Here is an 18,436-nt window from a genome sequence, read left to right on the forward strand (position 1 = left end):
CCGGTTCGATCCCTGGGCTCTCTGTCCTGGTCGTTGTGTCCTTGGGCAAGACACTTTACCCTACTTGCCTACTGGTGCTGGCCAGAGGGGCCGATGGCGCGAAATGGCAGCCTCGCTTCTGTCAGTCTGCCCCAGGGCAGCTGTGGCTACAACCGTAGCTTGCCTCCACCAGTGTATGAATGCGAGAGTGAATGAATAGTGGCATTGTAAAGCGCTTTGGGTGCCTTGAAAAGCACTATATATATATATAAGATCTCAGCCTGGGCGTTTACTGTCTTATGTAGTCTGGAAGATGAGTGGATGGTGGGGTGGGTGCAGTTTTCTCTGTGGTGGGGTTGGGTGGACTGTCCCGGGCTCTGTGGGGCCGGGGGGCGCTGCTGCACTGGGCCCCGGTCTGGATGGGCCTGGGCCCCCTTTCCCTGGCGGGTCGCGGAGTATAGGAGTGCCTACTGGGGTCAGCGGGGGAGCTGGCCCCAGGGAGGGGTTACCTGCCCCTCCCTTCCTTCCCTCCCCATCACCAGCTGCCTCCCTCTTCCCGCTCCACCACAACCACCCACACATGCAGGGCCTTGGAGTAGGGGTATGTCACCAGGGTGCAGAGGAGGCTACCCCCCCCCCCCCCCTCTGTCCCCTTCTAGCTGCCTCTGCCTCAATTTTATCCCACAACTTAGACATTCACATTATTCACACTCTCATTACACATACATATAGGATCTTGGGGGTGGGCACAATCACGGAGTTCAAATTACCATCAGGGTGTACACCTCACCCCTGGCGTCGTTGCCCACCTCTCAATTTTAAATACACTTAGACATTGAGGGCTAGCAGGAGGGACTATGCGCTTACCTGCTGCTCCTTGGCAGGTAGCTCCATGCCCTCCTGGGTTTTAATTGCACCTTAGAACACACATGCATCAACACTACAATGAGCGGGTGGAGTGAGGTTTGGAGTCTTCTGCCACCCCCGTTCTCTGCGGCCTGCTGGAGCGGGAGGGCTAGGAGGAGTTGGCCGTCCGACTGCGGTCTGGGGTGTGGGGCCTCCCTGCTGCTACGGAGTCGGGGTGGTCTGCCTCTCCCCACCGCAGGGAAAAGGGTAACACCACCTGGGTCTGGGTGCAGTTCCCCCCTCCAGGGGCAAGGGTACCTAGACCCGGTTTGTAGAGTACGCTTGGGGAGTGTGATCGTGTGTACAGCGTCTCTTTATGTCTGTCTCCACGTTGGTTGAGTGTGGAGTGAGTGCATATGAGAGCTGTGTGTCTGTGTGTGCCTGTATGTCTGTGTCTACATGTCAGGTTGGGTATCAGACGCCACCTCTCTGGGGACACCTCAGGCCCACCACCACTTCCCCTGCCAGTGGCGGACTCCCTCAGGTGTCGGTGCGTTGGTGGTTCTTTGTGTCTGGGGGTGGGCGTCCAGGTACACACCGGCTCACTCCTTGGCGGTCGCTTATCGGGGCCTGGAGCCTAGGGCTCGCTTGGGCCCCTTCGGAGGTTGGGTGCCCCCGGCCTCTCGGCCTGGGGCTCGGTCACTCAGGCACAGCTGGGGGCCGGCGGAGCTCATGGGCGCGTCACTGCAACTCCCCCTGGCTTCTGCTCCGCGGCTGCTGAGTGAGCCCTCATCTGGGACTCTCCTCAGCTCTTACTGGAACAGTGGCACGGCTGCCCCTCTGTTGGTCTTCCATGGTCTCTTGTGTTCTGGGGGCCTCTGGATGTCTGGAGTTTTGATCTCCTCCATACCCGCTTCACACCCCGGAGGACGGGGCTGTGGCCCCCCCACACACTCCCTAGCAGATCATTACATGGAGAAACCTTTGGAATGCAAGCGCGCGGATCCACACAGGTATGCACACGGGTGTTCACTGCTCGTAGACCCAAATTACACCTTTCTTGGCTGCTACTTCGAAGCACATCTGTCCTGCGTGCTGCACAACAACATTGAATATTTAGTATTTACTGCTGTTTACACTTAGCTAGATTAATGCGATGGTGTTGTGTTTAGTATGTTGCTTTGTTTTTTTTTTCTGCTTGTTTTCTATTCTTCTCTCAACAGGTGATCCAGGAGATTTTTATTTTTTTTCTCCCCCCCTTTCTCACTGTCCCTCTCCCCTTCTGTTTTTCCTTTCCTTCCTCTTTCTTTCTCCCTTTCCTATCCCTCATTCATGTCTGTCCCGTCTGTAACATCTGAAAATAAAATATAATAAATAATAAAAACAAAGATCGACCAAATGGACCAATACGGCAATGCCACGATGATCCATTTGGCAAAGTAAATCCATTGGGTATCCTTGTTGGTCTTCAGACAACAATTCTGATGGCTAAAGAACCAAATGGGACAGGCAAAAAAAAAAAAAAAAAAAAAGCGCTATATAAATCCAATCCATTATTATTATTATTATTATTATTATTACCCAACCCGATATCACGGCCAAGTGTGTAATAGACACATTGGTCCACTGTGACCACTGGAAATGGACACACATGCAGAAATTGTATCATCAGAAAGGGGACATGATTTAGTTAAAGCCAAGAAGTCAGTAGTTAGCAAAAAAGGTATGAATTACATCGCCAGAAACACTTAAGTTAATCTGCACATATAATTGTGGTAAAAATGTCTGTTTAAACATTTTCCCATGATTACTTTCAAATTGTATTGAATTAAAATATTGTCGTCTGCTGTTACTGCAGCTTACTGCAACTTCTGCATGCGTGTCCATTTCACACTCTGGAGAGGCAAAGCGTGAAATGGACACTTTGGATGGGCGTGCCTATTACACGTTTTACTGTGATAGTGGGTTGCATTACCATTTACACTGTAGGGTTGTAGCTACTGGAGGATTCAGTGACAGGAAAACATGAAGACCGTAGAAAAAAATGTAGCTTGTAATATAAAATGGTTTGTTTGGATCAATGTGACAAGGATGCAGAGACAAAAGGTACTTTTTTTTTCTTATATAGCACTCACAAATTTTAACTATGATAAGCAAGAAATCAAGCTCATAGGGTGCTTTAATTCAGAGGCATGTCAGGAATCCATTGACAACTTGTCATAAAAAAAGTTTACATCGTGCAGCACATGTTCCAAAAGCTGCTTGCCCAAAAACATGTTGACATTACATGAAAACTGATGAGAAGAATATTAGACTGTGTCCAATCAAAGCACCCAGTTTAGGTCTAAAGGAGAATAAAACGCAAAAGAAGAAACTGTGTGTAAAGCTGTGGGTGTACACAGTTTTTGTGCTGGGCACTACTGATTTACTATTTACTGCAATGGTCTCTATTATGCACATCACAACAACCCTCACCCCTCATAAAATCATAGAACAACGTAATAATTAAAACTCTCCTCCAAGACAAAGGAATGAGTATGTAATGTGAGCAAGTAATGATGACTGCTGATATTCTGTGAAAAAATAATCCACACAATAGGCTATTGCTCATCTACAGATATTGATCACTGACAGACACCTCAAATCTTTATATTCACTTTTGTTCTTTTCTTACCAGATCCCTGTTTTTGGCAAAATAACTATGCTATTTGACAAACGGCACAATGTGCTATGTGTCACTTTTTTGTGCAGTCACAAGTCAGCCTCTATCGCAATTAAAATGTTATGCTTGGGGTGTTAAACAGATGATTGGTCAGAAGTTGTCTGGAGGGGTTTCAAGAGGAGAGGGAAGTTTTAATTATGTTCTGACATTTCATCAAACTCAGTGAAATATTTGTCCAAAGTGTCCTCAGGACAATCCAGAAGTTTTCAACATCCATGATGATTTTTAACTCCACAGCTGAAGACTGTGTAGAATACCAAGTTTCATCCCAGTAGTCTGTCCATAACATCCTAAACATTTATTTTGGTTGCTTTTATGGCATCCTGCGAAAGATTTAATGTCTACATCAACTGATGTTTGGACTTTAATGGGTTAGAAAGAAGGACCTCTGTGCCTCTCCTGTTGGTGCTTAGAGTAAAAATACAATCTTCACTTCCATCATTAAGTCTGTTGGTTTCTTGTCAGTTAGATGTGTCTACTAGCTGAAGAATATGTACTTTTTAAACCCAAAACTACTGTTGAGTCTTATTTTTTGGTGCTACATGAAAGTAACAACAAAAAGAAGAATGAATATATTGCTGCTACCCAGTACAATGGAAATCAAAAAAATACAGCAGTGTATGTCTCCAATGCCTCCAAGCACAACAGAAGAAAACAGTTAAGTCAAGTCATAAAAGGGAAATGAATGTGTGGCACGTTTTTGACCTGGTCAGGACAAGGCCCCATCATATAAAAGTCTGTGAATTTTGTTATACCCCCTATTGTGCCAAATGCTTAACAGCCACTATTCTGCAGCTTTGTGCCTGCTTAAAAATGGAGCCTTCCGTTTATGTGTTTATGAGAGGGAATTTGTCAGGTTAGTAGTTGCAGTATTGTTGGCAGATCCATCCATATATATAAATATATATATATATATATATATATATATATATATGCGAGTGTGTGCGTGTGGCTTTGGGGACAAATTTGAGTGCATGTATGGATGGCAGATAGAATTTAGACCAGTCTGACACATGATTTATAGGAGCAATTTTACCCAGCTGTCATTGCACTTTATTCAGTTTGACATGATGTTTGTGCAGTGTGTGTGTGTGTGTGTGTGTGTGTGTGTGTGTGTGTGTGTGTGTGTGTGTGTGTTTGTGTGCACGAGCATGCGACCGTGCCAGAGTGCATGCGTGGACACGCGTGTGTGTTTCCGTGCATGCATGTCACCTAAGCGAGCTAGCAGAAAAGTGATATGAGCAGAAGAACATTTACTAAACTGATCACTGCTTTATTTTAATGGACAGAAACGACTTGTGTCACGTAGAGCAGATCTCTATTAAATCATACATCACACTTTATCCATTTTTCTTCCACACTGTGTAACCATTCTTGTCATGAAAATCTCATTCACCTCACTTAATGTGGTGCTGTTACGTACAATTTCAATTCTCATCACCCGTTTTTGCTTTCTCGCTAACTGTTAATGACCGTGAATAGACAGAGCCTGGAGACAGCAAAGTAAATTAGTAGGATAAATTAAATAAGGTCATTTATTAAATCATAAATACTTGCTGGTTACACATGTTTCCATAAAAATATAAAGTTGCAACTGTTTTGTAAATATATTTGGAGAAATAAAAATGTAGTAATTCTAATGTAGAAATGTAAGTGCAACAAAGCTTCTGCAAAAGAGATGTCAATGTAAGGGAAAAATAACAAGAATAAAGTAAAAGACACATTTCCTTATTGTAAAAGACAAAGAGATTAATGAGGTGCTGCCTCACTTTCACCATTTTTAACATGAGAACCTTTGAAGGTGAAGCATTACTGCATGTTGTGTTCCTTCTTTACTGAACTGATCATGTCTTAAGCTTACTCTCAAACAAGAACCAGATACTAATGCTTTTGCTGAATATATAAATACCTTTGAATTATTGAATCATATATTGCCGTTGGCATATACTCAACTGTTTCTCATCTTTGAGACATTCTCTGATGAGGAAGGAAATCATCTTATTTTGTATTCACATTACATATGTAGGCAGTATTTAACTATAATAGACCAACTCTAGGCCTGTCTGTTTCTTTCTTTCTGTGCAAACTCTTCCTGCACAATCAAGAGTTGTGCAACCAAATGGCACAGGCAGACATCTTATCCAGTTGTTAAGAGATGGCGTATGAACCCTGCTTCCAGGTCCAAACTACTCTGTGTTTATTAAGGCTGCTTTGCTTTTAACATGTTTTAATGCTTTGTATCTTGTTCTGTTTAATCTGAACAAGCCCCTAAAAACAGTCAGTGATCACTATCGGCCTCTATCGGTTTTTATTACCGCTATTCATCAGCAGCATGTTTTAAAGCTCAGTTTTAAAACCTTATGATGTAACTACAGCCCAGACCATGCAGCAGTAAATTAATGACTAGCCTCATATTTTGGATGGATTATCTCAGTTGTTCTCCTGACTGAAGTTTGGTCCATTTACAGCATCCTGCCATGCAATTGCATTTGTCCCCAACCATCGGGAACACTTGTGTTAACTTTTATTGAGTGGAAAAACGTTAGCATTCCTCTTCCAGCTTCACTGTGCAAACGTGTTTATATTATGCTAACCATAGCTGTGTAGCTAGCCACATTGTTATATACTAGCTAGTCCAACTTCAGTGACCCTACAAACATTACTACTGATTAGTTTTCTGTCTTCATTTATGCAGGAAGTGTTGGCAGAGCTGTACGTTAAACTCAATTGTTACCCCTGGTAGAGCAGCCACACTGATCATTTTTTTTAAAGATGAAAGAATTTAGACAGTTTGTAACTCTCGGTAATGCCACAGTGTTTGTTTGACTCTGGGACCTGAAGAAGAGTTTGGACCTGGACTTACATTACGTCGGACTTAAAGACCGGATACCCCCTAAAGGTTTATATCTATATTAGATATTGTGTTGTCATCATGTTGCCTAGCAACCACCAAGGGCTAAAATGATACGTTTTAAACATTTATGCACCTATAGCACCTTAACAAAAAAACATTATATAATGTACAATACATGGCAATAACATCTAATTTATGCTGATACAACTTTGGTAATAAAAGATATATTATAACATCATCAGGTTGCCTGGCAACCACCTACCAAAAGACTAACAAGAGACATTTTTGGCAATTATGAACCTACAACAATATATGAAAGCCATGTATCATTTTCATCCCTTGGCAACAATACTGTAAAATGCACACATATTAGTATGTAGAAATGTCACGGCACTCTTAGTGTTACACAACAGTGCTGTGACACTCCTGACTGTCACAGCACTCAGGAAATTGTGCAGTCGTTATCACTTAGGTAAAAAGCAAACATTTATTAGTGCAAAATATGTGTTGTTTCACAGAATAACTGAGTTGTTCCACCTCACCATTTTCCACTGTATTCTAAAATTTACAGTTTGTAACAAACTAAATTAATCCTGTTAATAAAGTACTCTGATTCTGATGATTCCAGTACTGACTAAGTAGATTATCTAAATAATAAGAATACACTTTTTTTCCTGTTAAGACTTATGTACACTGCATTTTGACCTGCACTTTCTGGTTTGTACACAGATGCTCTTACATCCACTCTGCACAATATTCACAGTTTTTCTGAAGTTACTCCTTCTTTTTCTTGGTAGTTTGCTTTGAACGTTGTCATGGTGAAATATAAACCTTCACCTGAGATGCTCCACAGGGAAGTATTCACCACAATAGGAGTATTCACTTCTATTGTACTTCTAGGTGCTGACTAATATTAGCCTTGTTCACTTCTTTAAGACAATGACTGTATGAGATGGCAGCAGTGCTTGATCATCGAGTTGTGTAAGATTGTATTTTGCACTGTCTTTAAAGACAGAGTGATGAAGAATAATCTACAGTTCGGACAGAAAAGAGAAATAAAACAATAAACAACATAAAATAATAAATAAAAAACATTAGCATCAGCTATCAGCCAGACTCTTCTATTGCACAGTAGTGGCTCAGAATATCAAGACAGTGCATCTCTATGCTTTATATTTAACACTGAAAATTCAACCCTATAGGTGCAACCTTTATCCAATAAAACTGAATACACGTGTCACCAGTGCAACAAAAGTCTGAACCTGAACAAGTAAAAACTAGACAAACATAAAGATCAAAGGGTACAAGAGTCTTAGTGAGCTTTTGAACATAAGCTGAAACATTTGGAGCAGTGTTGAGGATGCTCCAATGAGATACAATGCTAACAATTTAAATAAATAAATGGAACTAGAGATGTGGAGCTTGTTCGTTTTGTATGTAAGAACTATGGAAGAAATATAGTATCATCAGAATTCAAGTATTTTTAGACATTGAATTTATGACACTGAATTTTTATCCTCCAAATTTCCCTGCAAAAATATTCACCTGCAAAAATTCACCTGCAAAAATTCACCTGCAAAAATTCACCTGAAAAAAATTCACCTGCAAAAAATTCACCTGCAAAAAATTCACCTGCAAAAATTCACCTGAAAAAAATTCACCTGCAAAAATTCACCTGCAAAAGTGATGAACTTTAATGACCCAAGCCAGAGCAATCAGCACCAGATCGAGTCGAGTGGCTCTCAGCCAATTAAATTACGCTGTTTGATCACATGACACCGTTAGCCAGCAGTGTGTCTCCTAAAAGAGAGCTGTTTAAAGGTGAGTGATTAAGTTTTTCTCCTAAATAGAGATCATTACAGAACGCCTAGTCCTACTTAAAATCCCATTTATTATTATTATTTTTTATCATCTACTCGAACTAAGGAAAACGTTTGACTAACTCAAAGACAATTTCCACGCCTCCCCTGCCTGACTGCAGAGGCAGTTTTGAATTTAGGAGCGCCAAGATGGCAGCGGCAAACCCTGGTGGCTCTCCGGTGAGTATATATATTTTTTTATCTTCAAGTTTGTCTTTTGAAACCTTAATTTTATTTAAATCCGTTGCTCACGTATAAAGTACACAGACGGGGTCTTTGCTCAACTCGTCTGAGGCGTGTCTCACTAAGCGCTACATGCTAGCATCCTGCTAACCGAGCTACCCTTTACATGCTGTGCTTTAGAAAATGGGATACTCGTTAAAAAAAATACTCCGCAGATATTGATAGATAGACGAACACTGCAAATATAATGTTGGAAACGAGAACGGCCTTTGGTGAAGGGGTAAAATACACCATGAATAGAGCCATAGAGTGAATGGCTGCCATGGTTGCAGAACAGCCTGATTTAATGACAAGAATGGGGAAGAGTGAGGTGAAGTGAACCAAAGCCACAAAACACGGTCAGACAAGGCGGCAAAAGGGCAGTGATCTGTCCGTCAGTATGAAGTTGGTGTGTGCTTTGGTGAACAAAAACTCCAGACCGGTAGCAGGAAGATGGGAGACTCGTGTTTCACTGGAATAGTGGTGAATTAAAACATCCTTTGTTGGGGACATTTCGGTGTAAATGCATCCATACAGGCAAGACAGAGGCAGACTAGACAGTGAAGAAAACAAGGCAAACATTAGAAATATAAAAACGGAAATATAGGATGAGTCGGGGATGAGTTCCTGCCCCAAGTGGAGGAGTTCAAGTATCTCGGGGTCTTGTTCGCGAGTGATGGGAGAAGGGAGCCGGAGATCGACAGACGGATTGGGGCTGCAGCTGCAGTAATGCGGACGCTGCACCGGTCCGTCGTGGTGAAGAGGGAGCTGAGTGTAAAAGTGAAGCTCTCAATTTACCGGTCGATCTACGTCCCTACCCTCACCTATGGCCACGAGCTGTGGGTAGTGACCAAAAGAACGAGATCGCGGATACAAGCGGCAGAAATGAGCTTCCTCCGAAGGGTGGCTGGCCTCTCCCTTAGAGATAGGGTGAGAAGGTCGGCCATCCGGGAGGGGCTCAGAGTAGAGCAGCTGCTGCTCCACATCGAAAGGAGCCAGCTGAGGTGGTTCGGGCATCTGACAAGGATGCCCCCTGGGCGCCTCCTGGGTGAGGTGTTCTAGGCATGTCCCACCGGGAGGAGGCCCCGGGGCAGACCCAGGACACGCTGGAGAGATTATATCTCTCGGCTGGCCTGGGAACGCCTTGGTATTCCCCCGGATAAGCTGGAGGAGGTGGCTGGGCAGAGGGAGGTCTGGGCCCCCGCGACCCGGCCTCGGATAAAGCGGATGAAGATGGATGGATGGAAATATAGGATTAATATAACATACAATTAGGGAAAATGTAAGGAACACAATGTAAATGATATTGTAAAGTCATTAAAACAGCATACTCTGATTAAAAGAAACACATAATTGGGTAGGATAATAATAATAATAATAACAAAAATAATAATTAAAAAAAACTAAAAAAAAAACATGTACAAGATGGGTATGTATACTTGTAGCCAGAATACTATAAAGTTGTAGCATGCCAGACCATCTTGATTGAATGTAACTTCGCTCCACACAAGTTTTATGGTAGACATATTCATATTGGTATCTAATAAATGATTAATTCTTAGATTTTATCGAACGTTAATTTATAAATTGTTTCTGTCTTTATGTGTTTGTTTCAGATTATGCAAGATGAAATTATTCAGTCAGCAAGACACTTGCTGCAGTTGCTGACATCATCCAACTGAACTGCTGCTGTGATGAATCAGAATACAAGGTTTACTTTAGCAAGACTTATGAGTTAATGCTACATTTAACTAAATTGTTATATATTTTTTGTGTCCAATATTGTCTCCATATGATTTTGTTTTTTGCAACATCTTGCAGAGAACAGAGTCAAGGTACCAGCTTGGTCAACCCTAAAAGACCATCTGTTCAATGACCAGGTGAAAAAGTCATAAACTAAACACTCTGCATGAGCATGGAATTTAGGATGCAACTTTATATCTTACCTGCTCTACACTCAGGGCTTGAATTACAACAACAGTCAATCACATAAAAAAATATACTTTTGGTAGTTCTGTGTCTGTCTCTCTCCTCCAAACCCAGATGGCTGCTGGTACTGAACCGGGTTCTGGTTCTGCTGGAGGTTTCTTCTTGTTAAAGGGGAGTTTTTCCTCTGCACTGTCACTTCATGCTGCTCAGTGTGAGGGATTGTTGAGGTTGAGTCCATATGTCCTGCGAACAACTGCTGGGCAATGACACCATGCAATCTTCTGGGATTCCTTGGATAAAAAACCTGTGAACTGCACTTGTCCTTGGTCTTCACAGCTCACCTTTTTACTGTTTATTGAATCAAAATGCTCCAGTGACATGGATTCTACATTGTAACTGATGTGATGTTCTATAAAGTGGTTTTAATAAAAAAAGGCAAAAATTAGTTTGTTTCTTTATTCAATTTTTGAACAGTGATACTCATTCAGTAAATGCAAATTATTTACATGGCAGTGCACTATAGGCATAAATCTAGACCCCTAGATAAAACATGATGGCATTATAGCAGTGACAACTCCTCCACAGTAGCAGGTGGGATTTCTTTTTTGAGGACGGCTCCTTTTACCTGTCACTACAGATGGTCTGTTTATGTTTTGATCAAGAGCCTTTTTTGGGCAGCTGAAGAGGAGAAGTCTATCTTATGGCCAACCTCTGACTGTATCTTGGTCACATTACCCAGCAAAACCCAGTATGCAGGTTCACCTGTAACAGTCCTTGTGCCACAGATCAACACTGTTGCTTCTACATTAAACAGAAGAGCAGTGACGTGGGTGCAGGTCTCCGTGACTCCGGCCTTACAGCTGCAGTGGGCGGCTTCAACCTTCCCTGTGATGCTCACGGTGACCCATGGCTGCAATGCTGGTTCATTCAGTCTTTGAGAGTGCAGGACCTGAAACACACACAAAGTTCTTGTCTTTAAATGAACTATGAGCCAAGGCTGACATAAATGTTTTATCTACTTAATCATTAATGTAACAGTGTTTAGAAAGTTAGCACATACATGTAATTTTTCATTTCTTTATGTGTCCATCTATAGAACGCTGCATGTTATATTCTAAATCTGCCTGTTCTGTCAGAAACCTGCCTGCAGAAAATGAACCTAAAGGATGTAATCACTTTCAAGATGGAGAAAGCATAAAGTGACAATTATGAATCACTTAATATGATAAGGAGATTCTGCAGGTCATTAATCAATGTGTAAAATTAAAATAAAATGCATTTTTAGTGACACAAGATACAAATATGGAAGCAAGATGTATAATCGCTCAGTTTGGGGAAATTGTGGGTAGCCTGCAAGAGCCTCAACTTCTCCATACCCACAATGTGCAACAAATGGGAACAGCTGATCTTCAACAGTGGAACATCAGCCAGTTACTTCCAACTTTAACACAGCTTGTAGTCTTGGAGAGCAGCACACCAAAACTGCATGCACAACTTCTGCTAACAGTGGAAACGGATTAAGAAATCCATGCAAACAGATTCATAAACCGAAAGAATATTATTTTACAGGATTAATGATCATATCAGCCGCTGGCTGATCACAAACCCTGAGGGTGTATACGAGAAGCAGAAGAAGCAGAGGGAATATCCCGTTTAAGTTTAGATAGTATTTGTAAAGATATTGACCATGTCCTTTTCTGAAAGTGTGGATATAATGGATGGGGTAAGGTACTGACATGCTACAACTTTATAGTTGTTAAATTCTGGCTACAAGTATACATACCCATCTTGTACATGTTTTTTTTTAGTTTTTTTTAATTATTATTATTGTTATTATTATTATTATTATTATCCTACCCAATTATGTGTTTCTTTTAATCAGAGTATGCCGTTTTAATGACTTTACAATATCATTTACATTGTGTTCCTTACATTTTCCCTAATTGTATGTTATATTAATCCTATATTTCCATCCATCCATCTTCATCCGCTTTATCCGAGGCCGGGTCGCGGGGGCCCAGACCTCCCTCTGCCCAGCCACCTCCTCCAGCTTATCCGGGGGAATACCAAGGCGTTCCCAGGCCAGCCGAGAGATATAATCTCTCCAGCGTGTCCTGGGTCTGCCCCGGGGCCTCCTCCCGGTGGGACATGCCTGGAACACCTCACCCAGAAGGCGCCCAGGGGGCATCCTTGTCAGATGCCCGAACCACCTCAGCTGGCTCCTTTCGATGTGGAGCAGCAGCTGCTCTACTCTGAGCCCCTCCCGGATGGCCGACCTTCTCACCCTATCTCTAAGGGAGAGGCCAGCCACCCTTCGGAGGAAGCTCATTTCTGCCGCTTGTATCCGCGATCTCGTTCTTTTGGTCACTACCCACAGCTCGTGGCCATAGGTGAGGGTAGGGACGTAGATCGACCGGTAAATTGAGAGCTTCACTTTTACACTCAGCTCCCTCTTCACCACGACGGACCGGTGCAGCGTCCGCATTACTGCAGCTGCAGCCCCAATCCGTCTGTCGATCTCCGGCTCCCTTCTCCCATCACTCGCGAACAAGACCCCGAGATACTTGAACTCCTCCACTTGGGGCAGGAACTCATCCCCGACTCATCCTATATTTCCGTTTTTATATTTCTAATGTTTGCCTTGTTTTCTTCACTGTCTAGTCTGCCTCTGTCTTGCCTGTATGGATGCATTTACACCGAAATGTCCCCAACAAAGGATGTTTTAATTCACCACTATTCCAGTGAAACACGAGTCTCCCATCTTCCTGCTACCGGTCTGGAGTTTTTGTTCACCAAAGCACACACCAACTTCATACTGACGGACAGATCACTGCCCTTTTGCCGCCTTGTCTGACCGTGTTTTGTGGCTTTGGTTCACTTCACCTCACTCTTCCCCATTCTTGTCATTAAATCAGGCTGTTCTGCAACCATGGCAGCCATTCACTCTATGGCTCTATTCATGGTGTATTTTACCCCTTCACCAAAGGCCGTTCTCGTTTCCAACATTATATTTGCAGTGTTCGTCTATCTATCAATATCTGCGGAGTATTTTTTTTAACGAGTATCCCATTTTCTAAAGCACAGCATGTAAAGGGTAGCTCGGTTAGCAGGATGCTAGCATGTAGCGCTTAGTGAGACACGCCTCAGACGAGTTGAGCAAAGACCCCGTCTGTGTACTTTATACGTGAGCAACGGATTTAAATAAAATTAAGGTTTCAAAAGACAAACTTGAAGATAAAAAAATATATATACTCACCGGAGAGCCGCCAGGGTTTGCCGCTGCCATCTTGGCGCTCCTAAATTCAAAACTGCCTCTGCAGTCAGGCAGGGGAGGCGTGGAAATTGTCTTTGAGTTAGTCAAACGTTTTCCTTAGTTCGAGTAGATGATAAAAAATAATAATAATAAATGGGATTTTAAGTAGGACTAGGCGTTCTGTAATGATCTCTATTTAGGAGAAAAACTTAATCACTCACCTTTAAACAGCTCTCTTTTAGGAGACACACTGCTGGCTAACGGTGTCATGTGATCAAACAGCGTAATTTAATTGGCTGAGAGCTACTCGACTCGATCTGGTGCTGATTGCTCTGGCTTGGGTCATTAAAGTTCATCACTTTTGCAGTTGAATTTTTGCAGGTGAATTTTTGCAGGTGAATTTTTTTCAGGTGAATTTTTGCAGGTGAATTTTTTTCAGGTGAATTTTTTGCAGGTGAATTTTTGCAGGTGAATTTTTGCAGGTGAATATTTTTGCAGGGAAATTTGGAGGATAAAAATTCAGTGTCATAAATTCAATGTCTAAAAATACTTGAATTCTGATGATACTATATTTCTTCCATAAAGAACGGGCAAATAAATGTCATCTTATTTTCTTTCAACCACTGGAGATTGTCATGGTTGCCTAGTTTGAATATTCCTTTGTACTAATCCCCATGGCCAAGGCTGGACTGGGACAAAAAATCGGCCCGGGCATTTTGACTAGAGACCGGCCCACCAGGATAAATGTGACGTCATTCAGGGGTAAAACCACAAAGGATTCTGGGAACTTGTGGCAAGCAGTAGTAGCGCACGCAGGCTTTCAATTGAACTCAGTTACACAGCGATAAAAAGAAACCCAAAAAATGGCAAGAAGCTCTTGTATTATTAACTGCAATAGCCGGTCGCATGACAGCCACGGGAAGCCGACGGGTAAAGAGATCGTTTTTTGTTTTTTTATCGGATTATGTCGTTGAAGAGAAATTTTTTAAGCCATGTTTCCGAAGTAAGAGCCGACGGATGGTCTGGATATACCAAATATAACGTCTCAGAACACTGCAGCTCACATGTTAGTCTGCTCCAAGCATTCCCACAAAGGTCAGAGTTTTGTACACCCCACACATACAAACACACAAATGTGCACTGCTATAGGACAGTAATCTCTGTGAAGCCCAGCTGGTGAAACTGATGTGGCTGTAGGCAAGGACATAAACACAAGGCTAGCAAATGGTGATGGGCAAGAGGTCCCTTTGTGTGTGTGTGTGTGTGTGTGTGTGTGTGTGTGTGTGTTACTTGGGGTGTGTATGTCATGTGGTATACATTGCAGTTCTTTTTTTTTTTTTTGCAAATTATTTTAATTATTTGTTCAGTTTTACATTTTAAAAAGAACACAATGTTTCTCTAAACGAGATAGATAGATAGATAGATAGATAGATAGATAGATAGATAGATAGATAGATAGATAGATAGATAGATAGATAGATAGATAGATAGATAGGTATCTTTCTATCTTCAACCACTGCTAGAGACCACCCTGAGAGTCATTCCACCTTCATTCACTGTTTCTTTACAGCAATGATCATGGAGCATCATACAATATAATATCAGCACACATGAATTAAATTTATTTGTGCATTAAAACACGTTTGTGAACACTCCACCAATGAAAATCATAAATGCACATGAATCAGCAAAACAGCTACGTATATTTTTTATACAGGGCTATAAATAGAGTCACGGCATATTTGAGAAGTCCTAAAATAATTTTTAGGGCCTTGTGGTCCTTTTGACTGTTACTACCTCTCTCTCAGCACAGGAAGATTCATCCTGAAGACTCACTGCATTGACCTCGAGATGTATCCAGTTTTTCAAGATGTGCCCACTTTCTTTATTTAATGATCAAAACATTTTTTTTCCCATTGGTCTGGTCTTTATTACAAGAAGAAAAATTTGGTGCAAATTTTGGTGCAAAATTTGGTTGAAATTTGGTGCATTTATTTGAGTGCTTTGCGTATTTATTGTTGTTTTTTAATCCATAGCTAAGATTTTTTTCTTAAGCTCTCTGTACATGTACACTCCTTTTCTCTGTGTGATTGGAGCATCCCCATGCAGCACAACAGAAGAGCCTGTGTACAAGAATAATAGTGAGGAAAGGACACAAACTGTGTGACATGTTATTGATTTTTCATAGTTTATTACAGATTAACATCATGAATTTATTGTGGTAATGAAATGCAAGGTTGCAAGGTAAAAGATAAAGCATAAATAAGAAATGTGTTTATATGTCTTTAATTGTGAAAAAACATAAATATGTTAAACATGTAAATAATACCACTAGCAAGCATCTTATAAAACGTAGTGAAAACATGCCTTGTGACACATGATACACAGTAAGATGAGCTTTACTGCAACCTGCTAATGTGTTCTAAAGCCAGATTTCTCTAAATGCATGTAACACAGAAAGTGAACAATGGTAACACATTTATGTATTGAGCAATACATTTCCTAAGCAGGACACTCAACTCATGCTAATATGCTGTTAGCTGACAGCTTCACTATATTGTTAGTAACCCCACAGTCTCCTTCTGTCCTATCTGAAAGACTTCAAAGTAATTTGTCATTAAGATTAGTGTCAGGTATCTTGGATTACTGAAATCACAATGAGAAAAAAAACAAGCTGAAATTAAATATTTACTCTATTTCTTCAAAATATACAAAGCAATTATTAAATAAGCATACAATTTTAAAAAACAAATTAGCCACAGCAGCGTGGTCTGACTTTGTAATGTAAGGTTACAATGGGTCACGAAAGCAGGTAAGGCTTGCTAACATTTGCAGTTAACACAAATCCTTGAATGTTTTACTTATATATATATATATACACGCGCGCGCACACACACACGCGCGCACACACACACACACACACACACACACAAAGATTAAACTACATGGACTTCACTGTGGTTTAAATGCTTTTGTACATCAATGTAAATATTGAATATTAATTAGCAAAAATGAAAGCAGAGCTCTGTCTGTCTATGGACACAATTACCCACTAAACACTTCTGGGAACAAGATGAAGTATATATGAGCCAGGGGATGATGTCATATCCTGGACCGGTTGAGGGCTCTGGCCACTGCATACCTGTGTTACATTTGAGCGGGGTGGGGTTATTTTGTTTGTTTTTTGTTTTTTTCTAAACAGTCTTTTCTGTCCTGACGTGTCATTTCATAACGGTGTGCTTTGCCTGAATCAGCAGCAAACCATTCATGCGCATTTCAGAGCACAGCAGTACCATTGTTGCATTCACTGTGAAGGGCCCTTCTGGTACAATTCAAACAGTGTCTTGAGTGCAGTCAATCAACTCTAGCAGTCGATTTGGAGTCACAAAACGATGTAGATGTACTGTATCTATTTAAGCCCTTAGAATTTCACTCTATTTGGCTCCGGGTATCTGAACATATTGCTGTCTAGAATAAGATATTAAATGTTTACATTCCAGCATGCCTTGTCCAGAGCAGTACAATATACTTTATCATAGCTGAAATCAAAATATTTAAGTTTAATGTCAGCTGCATAGGGATCTTCAACTTTACCTTTACTTGATTAACTCTGAAAACTATTACACCCACAAAGAAGAGTCGTAGCGATGATGCATCAGTTATTTATTTGAATGATACTTAAAGTTCACCAGCAGCTGCTGTTTTCTGTAAGAATGTTTTGGTGAGATGCCTCAAGCCCTTAAATACTTCTCCGTTTTCAGACAGCTTCAAAGAAACAAATTAGTTAACAGAATGAGTCTTTCGATTTGAGGTCTTGCAGGCAAAATTAGGGAGCTGAACCAATATGTCTTTACTTCTGCCTCTGTGTGTGTGTGTGTGTGTGTGTGGGGGGGGGGGGGTTGGTGTGTGTGTGTGCATGCACATGTCTGAGAATGGATGTGCCCTTTGAGCTCAGCTCTGCTGGTTGAGTGGACATTGTCCAGGATGATGAATTGAAAGTTCAGAAAAATATCTGTTAGAATTTAAAAGCCATCAAAGTAGAAAATTGGCAATATTGTCTACGGCAGAATCCTCCACGCCCTCCATTTATCATTTAGAGATAAAAGGTTAGCGCGGTAGCTATGGCCTGTTTGTGTGTGCATGTGTGAGGCGGGTTACATTGGAAGTGGACAGACATTTGCTCATATCAGGTTATTCTAGGGTAATTTTTTTGCCTTGGCGGTGTATGTGCATATACAGCCTACAGTGTGTTTGTGTGCTTCTAAATCAAAATGAAATGCACTGATGTGTCAGTCGGCACCAAAAACAGAAACGTTGTGTTATTACCGATCACAGCGGGGACACTGAAAAGCATTTGTTCTCCCGTTAGCCTTAGTTTATTTTGGGGGAAATTTGTGTTCAGCCTACTCTGCATGCATGTCAGGCTGTTTATGCAGACTGGGGTTTTCTATAGTGTGGAGGTCTTAAAATTCTCGCTGAGTGTGAGTGTAATTTGTAGGGAGTGGGATTTGTGTGTGAGTGGGGACACTGTTTGTGCGTGTACAATATGAGTACACAGCATTTCTGGCCCACTTCATTCAGCGACATAGTCTCACAGCAGGTGGTTCATTACACGGCCTGTAATTAGGTGGACTTGACTTTCTTCTGCTCCTGATTACAGATACATATTGGTTCCAGTGGAGCATGGAAACACAACTTTTTAATTATTTTTATTTCAGTAAATTATTTGTTGCTTTAGTCTACTGGGGTGCGTTTGTGAGTTGAGTCTGCAG

At 41.5% G+C, this 18,436-nt stretch overlaps 1 long non-coding RNA gene across 1 annotated transcript; it reads right to left on the reverse strand.

Moving 5' to 3' along the window:
* Nucleotides 1-10,847: 10,847 nt before the first annotated feature.
* LOC309719772 lies at nucleotides 10,848-13,968 on the reverse strand. The gene is made up of 3 exons (XR_014280314.1): nucleotides 13,886-13,968; nucleotides 13,668-13,780; nucleotides 10,848-11,360 (listed from the first exon to the last, which is right to left on the reverse strand). It is a non-coding gene; the product is annotated as an uncharacterized lncRNA (long non-coding RNA).
* Between the last annotated feature and the right edge of the window lie 4,468 nt (nucleotides 13,969-18,436).

This window comes from Aulonocara stuartgranti (assembly GCF_965226115.1).
Source record: "Aulonocara stuartgranti genome assembly, chromosome: 12".
Taxonomy (NCBI): domain Eukaryota; kingdom Metazoa; phylum Chordata; class Actinopteri; order Cichliformes; family Cichlidae; genus Aulonocara; species Aulonocara stuartgranti.